This window comes from Caloenas nicobarica, chromosome 25, assembly GCF_036013445.1.
Source record: "Caloenas nicobarica isolate bCalNic1 chromosome 25, bCalNic1.hap1, whole genome shotgun sequence".
Taxonomy (NCBI): domain Eukaryota; kingdom Metazoa; phylum Chordata; class Aves; order Columbiformes; family Columbidae; genus Caloenas; species Caloenas nicobarica.
The window spans coordinates 500,630-507,500 of NC_088269.1; positions in this window are offsets into that span (position 1 = coordinate 500,630).

The following is a 6,871-nucleotide window of genomic DNA, read 5'->3' on the forward strand; positions in this document are numbered from 1 at the left end:
TTTCTCCAGCCATGTTCTTCACCCATGTTCTTCTGCATCCATCCATCCATGCACCTACCCATCCATCCATCCATCCAACCTTCTTCTCCCATTTCTTGATCCCTCCATCCTCTCATCCTTCCTCCATTGTTTTTTCATCCATCTCCATCCACGCTCTTCTCCATCCATCCATCACCCATCATCCATCCATCATCCATCCATCCACATTCTTCTCTGTCCATCCTTCATCCATCCATGTTCTCCCCTGTCCATGTTCCACCATCCTTGTCCTTCACCATCCACGTGTAATAAATTTTGACTCCAATTAACTTAAATAATTAAGGTTTTACTGCCAAATAGAAGCAGGCTGCAATAAGCAAAGAAAGCGCTGGGTGGCCCCCCTTAATAGTGGCAGTGGCGCGCGACACGTGGCGGGTTCTTTCAGTTTTTATATCCTCCGGCCATCCCTCCTGCGCATGTGTCTTCTGTTGGTAGGTGTTCGTCATTGTGACTTTGCAATAACCTTGACACGCCTCTCCCGCCAAACGACCCACCGCCCTTAGTTTTAAAACAACTTTCCAAACTGCTCATCAAGTACAACAAATAACAAAACATTTCAACAAAGGGACTTTAATGAACAAATTCCTTGTATTTATCACAACTCCCCCCTTTTTCTTTTTCTTACTTAATTTGTTCATTAAAGCGTTGTAATTCTTGGCTACTCAGAACAAGTTACTCAGTATTATCTAGACCCGTCAATTGTTCAAATTTTGCTGTAATCAGTAATAAATTTGCCGCCTCTAACCTGCTCTTAACAACGGCTATAACTTTATTAAAAATACACGGCCCAAACATTAAAACTAATGTTAAAAGAATTAATGGTCCTGCTATGGTAGAAAGAAGAGTTGTGAGCCAAGGTGATTGTTTGAACCAGGCTTCATACCAACTCTGATGAGATTAATATTCTTTCTTTCGTTTTTCTATATTTTCCCACAACTTACTCATGGTGTCTCTTACTAAACCCGTATGATCTGCATATACACAACACTCTTCTTTTAAAGCTGCACAAAGGCCCCCTTCTTTAAGGAATAATAAGCCTAATCCCCGTCGATTTTGCAATACCACTTCTGACAATGATCTGACCGATCTCTCTAAGGCGGTAATGGATTGTTCTATCTTTAAAAGGTCCTCATCAACAGCTAGTCTTAATGCAGTAAATTCCTGATTTTGTCTTACCAAAGAAGCAATTCCGACTCCTGCACCTGCTGTGCTAAGAGCTATTATGGCGCCTAAAGTCAAGGCAGTTATGGGTTCTCTTTTTATTAGTTGATGTGAAAGGATAGTCTGTAATTGATATCCATATTCCTTTGGATGGTACGTGACTTTGGGAATTATTACTACTTGTATACAAAATTCTTTTACAGGCTCTAGATAATTCATAGACACACAGGAGGTAAGTCCTGTTTTTGAACATATCCATTTAGCATTGTCAACTGATATCACCCATCCTCTAAGTTTCTTAAATCTAAGAGTCTCATTACTTACGCACAAATGCCATTTTTCAGGAGGTATTCGACCTATACATCTTCCCTGCCCTCATACTTGTTGCAGCGATATCCCTTGAGTGTTGTTTTCCCATTTACAGGCTTCAGGGTTTAACCCATTGGCAAATTGTGGTCTGGTAACAATTCTGATAGCTTCAAAATATGGTGGTTTGGCATTAAAGCATAACCAACATTCTGTTGTTAGATTCGGGGATGTTTTATTAATTACCCGGTAACTCGTATCTAATAAAGTCCATAAAGAGTTGGAATTGACTCCATCTACCTGAGTAAATGCATCTGTATTATTGGCAATTATTTGACTTTCGGTTGTATTGAGGGTCTCAGATGTTTCTCTTGCTTTCAAATCTCCTGTAATCACTACATTGGGGCCTATTGCTTGAGGAGTTTGTTCTGCTATTTCTTTCTTTATAAAGATAAGACCTCCCCTATCTTTCCCAGGTTCCCAGTATCTTATTCCCCACATTCTTCCTAATAACCAGGTGGGATCTGTAGGATTAGATACATTAATATATATATCTATTGGCAATTTCCAAGCGTCGCAGGACTATATCCGCCACTCCAATCCTTTTTAGGAGGAATACATTTATAGGGTCCCCTTTCTACAGATAGAAACTTATCTTTTCCTCCCCCTGGGGACCACCCTGATGCTATCGTTTCGCATCCCCAATAAGCACACTAATACGAGCTAGGATGGTTACAGTACCCTTTTCCTGTGTTTGAACTAGGGCAAAAGTAAAAATCTATGTAATCTAAACATGGGTTGGCACAGTTGGCACAGTGTTGCTTTAAAGCTGGGGTTCCCCACTACAGTTTCTTGGGCTATAATTTGCTGATCTTCAAACCTTATTAAGCTCCATCTATATGGTCTATGTGCAGTTTCTCCATAACCTAACAACAATAGTAACGTTAAAGAAGTGTACCAGATTGGGTTGCATTGTTTTCGGCTTTCCCTTATTCCTTTTTTTATTTCTGTCAATTTTTGGGCTTGCTGCTTAACATTGTGGTAGCTCGGCCAGCACTTTGCTGTAATCCCACTCAGGTTTTTGTCTCTACTGCTTTTTATTCTTCTGCCTCGCCCGTCGACTCGGTTGCTTCGAGCCATGGGGTAAACCATCTTCTCGACAGCAAGAATAGTCTTCAAGAGACCCTGAGTGTTTTTACTTTTTACACCTCTGTTTATATGCTTCCCAGTTATGGTTTTTGATTATCGGAGAGTGATACGGTACTCCCCTTATAGTGGTTCTGCAGCATGCGTACCTCAAGTTTTAGTATTTAGTCTGTGATCTTTTGTTCCTTTCATAACGTCAATTACATTTTCCTCGAGGGGAAATACCTCCTGCACAATGCAACCGTCAGTCTTCATGGCACAATATACATTTGAAACATACAAAGGATAACAATTACAATTTGTATTTATGCATTTGACCCTAAAGTCTTCGCAAAAGGGGGATATGCACAGATAACAGGCTGATTATTGTTATTCTATACTTGCACGATACAATTTGATAAGTCCATCTACTGCCTTTGTAATTTAATTTTTAAGCGATCTTCTGTAGGTTCCGCGGTCCGTGCACCAGTCTTGACCAGGCCTTTAACTCGGCTGGCGTGTGTCCATCCCCTTTCGGCGGTTCTGTAGTAAGTAAGAAAACATAAGGTCCCTCCCATTGAGGGGTTAGTGATGTTTCCTCCCATGTTTTTACAAGCACTTTATCTCCTGGCTCTAGATTATGTATTTTCATATCTAAGGGCGGGTGTTGTGTTACTAGTCCTTTCTTCCAGAGATATTTTCTCCGTTTTAATAACTGTACTAAATAATTTTGCATCTTAGGATCACTTATTTTTGGGTGATCGTGAGGCATTTCTAAATCAAATGGCCCAAAATCTGTCTCTATTAATACTAACAAATGACGATATCATCTAATTTTTGGTAGCTTTGTAAAATCAATTTGCATTTTTGACAACAAAGACAGTGTGCTAGCTCTCTATCATCAGGAATCCATGTTTTTAACTGCTGTTTATTCACTTTCTGAACATATTAGACACCCTCCAACAATAGTTTTAGCTATATTATATGTCCCTATACAAGCATACTTTGTATGCAAATTGATCAGCTAGTGCCTGTGTTCCCCTATGTGTAATACTGTGCAGCTTGTTCATTGTATTGGCTGCAGTTACTTTTGGCATTATTTCTCTTCCATCTTTTAGTTTTCATTGCTCACCCCGTTGCTTTGTTCCCAATTTTATTAACTTTTCCTTTTCTGTGTTATTGCATATGTGCAGGCTTGCATATCCGTGGCTAGGACATCTTTTATTTTTAGTTCTTCTAAGGCAGCTATGCTAACCACTATACCACTGATCATTCGGACCTAGTCGATTTAGAAGAATATGTGGGTTTGCCACCACAGGGAATCGGCTAACTGTCCCTTTATTTGTCTCTCTTAGATCGTGTACTAACCTCCATTTCCCATCTTTTCCTTACAGGTAAAATGGGGGTATTAAAGGAAGACATACATGATTCAAGTAACCCTTTTTTTTTTCTAATAATCTTTCTATTTCTGGTTTTAGTCCCTTTCGGCCTTCCTCAGATGTTGGATATTGCTTTACACGAATAGGTACATCTGGACTAGAGATTTCTACCTTAAAGGGTGCCACACTTTCGGATTGATTTTATCCTCATCCTCTACTCTGAGAGCGCATAGTTTTATTCGAATTTTTCCTCCTATTACTTCTAAATTAATGCCTAATTCAATTATTAAATCTCCCCAAAAGATTATTTTCGGCCTCAAGAACTAAAAGCAAATCTCCCACTCCCATCTTAATGTCTATTTCAATGATTACGTCTTTTATAACAGGGACCCGAAATGGCTCCCCTTTTGCCTCAATTACAATTCAATTTCTTGTTGCTGGGGTCCCACTTTTAATTTTATTAAGGGCTCTGTTCCTTTTTGGGTCCCCAGCAAGAAGAGCCTCTGACACCCCTATTCTGCTTTGAACATTCGCTCATCCACTTTCTTTTTCCTGCAATCTCGCTTTATATGTCCCTTCTTCCCACAATAGAAACATTCCACTGGTTCACCTTGTTTTACTATAACCCCATCACTAGGATCTCCTGGTTTTGGATTAAACTCTTTCCTTGGGGGTGCTCCCCATCTTGCGGGTTTCCACCCCTGCTGAGCTGTACCCTCTCTAACTGCCGCAACCATCATTCGTGCGGTTCTTCGCTCTCTCTCATCTTCCCTTCTAACGTACGCTTTCTGAGCTTCTCTCAGTAGCTCATCTAAACCCCGATTTTGCCAATCTTCCAATTTTTCTAGCTTTTTTCTAATATCTGTCCAAGACTTAGCTACAAATTGTGGTTTTAATAACGCTTCCCCCACGGGGGTACTAGGATCTACTCCTGAATACAATTGTAAGCTTTTCCTGAGCCTCTCTAACCACTCCGTGGGTGTTTCTTCTTTCTTTTGGTATTCGCTAAACACTTTACCAATATTTTGACCTCTTGGAACGGACTCCCTAATACCTTGGATCACTATAGTTCGCAAATCCTCCATATGACCCCTATGTATTGGATCTTGATTGTTCCAATCAGGTCTTTGCAGCGGCCATTTTATATCGGCTGCAGGACCTTGCTGGTGCTGTGCGTCCCAAATTTGCATACCGCCCCTTCGAATCATCCCCCTCTCTTCTGCAGTAAATAGTATTCCTATTATTGACTGCAGTTCATCCCACGTATAGATATTGGGCCCCAAGAATTGGTCAACTCACTCTGCTACCCCCAATGTGTCTTCTAACAAGCTTCCCATTTCTTTTTTAAAGTCCCTGACATCTCCGGAGTTAAGGGGAACTGCCACGTATCCCATTCCAGCCTGTGGTCCTCCCATCGCGATTTCTCGCAGCGGGTAAAGCTGGCTTTGTGATTGTTTTACTTTACTACGGGTGATTGGTCCTGTGGGTTGATTATCGCCTAAACTTTCTGGGATCAGTGCTGAAGGGGGTATGTCGGGAACTGGTACGGGAGGTGGTGGTGGTGGCACATAGGGTGGAGGTGTTATTGGAATCTCCACTTGCCGCCTTTCTTTCTTTTTCTCTTTTTGGCGGTCATACACTTCACCCCCCTTTTCTTTTAATGGATATAAGTTAGTCCTAGTTTCTGATCTTATCCATAGTAGTGCATATTCGCTTTCCTCCTAACTGAAGGGTTCTTTTGAATTAACATAAATGTTCAGGGCCTGACAAACCCAGTCTTCAAATGACCCAAAAACTGGCCAATAAAGATGATCTCTGCGAATCTCTTTACCACCCCAAACTTCCATACAATAATATATCACTTTCATTTTGTTCTTACCCTGTCTAGAAGGGTAATCTTCTCAGTACTTAATCATTAATCCTAATGGACTATCTGGGGGAATTGAGGGCAGCTTTCCCTGTGGCTCCCCCACCATGGAAACAGAAGGCCTGCTCTTCTTCTGTCCCATCTTCTGAGATACTCTCACACACACACAAACGCTCCCCTTGTTTGTGACTCGCTCCCTCGCGGGCTACGAGAACTGCACTACTGGAGGGTCCGCACTCGCTTCGTCCGCAATTGGACGTCTCAGTCTCTGTATCTCAGGAATCCCAGCCCCAACCGAGTGGATAACCAGCCTACACTCACGCTTCCTGCGTCTTCACTCGGGTCTTCGTGCACAAAGTTTACGGGACGTCCTTCACTAATGAGACTACCGCTCATTAATGAAATTACCGGTCTTTACTTTGCTTATTGCAAATTTCAAGTGTTCGTCGGTAAAGGATTCAGTGGAAGGCTCCTGCAAGGGCCGCTTAGAAGGAGAAAGCGGGGTGCCCCCCTCATAGGAGTTGCCACTGAAAATTCCTTTCTCCGAGTCACGGCACCAAATTGTAATAAATTTCGACTCTAATTAAAGTAAACAATTAAAGTTTTATTGCCAAGTAGAAGCAGGCTGCAATAAGCAAAGACAGCGCTGGGCGGCCCCCCTTAATAGTGGCAGTGGCGCGCAACATGTAGAGGGTTCTTTCAGTTTTTATATCCTCCGGCCGTCCCTCCTGCGCATGTGTCTTCTGTTGCTAGGTGGTCGTCGTTGTTACTTTGCAATAACCTTGACACGCCTCTCCCGCCGGACAACGCACCACCCTTGGTTTTAAAAAACAACTTTCCATACTGCTCATTAAGTACAAACAAATAACAAAACATTTCAACAAAGGGACTTCAATGAATAAATTCCTGTATTTTATCACAGCCCCCAAAATCCCGAATCGCTTGTGGACTCCTGGGGCCATGTGTACGTCCCGGGTTTCTGCCTCGCTCCCCA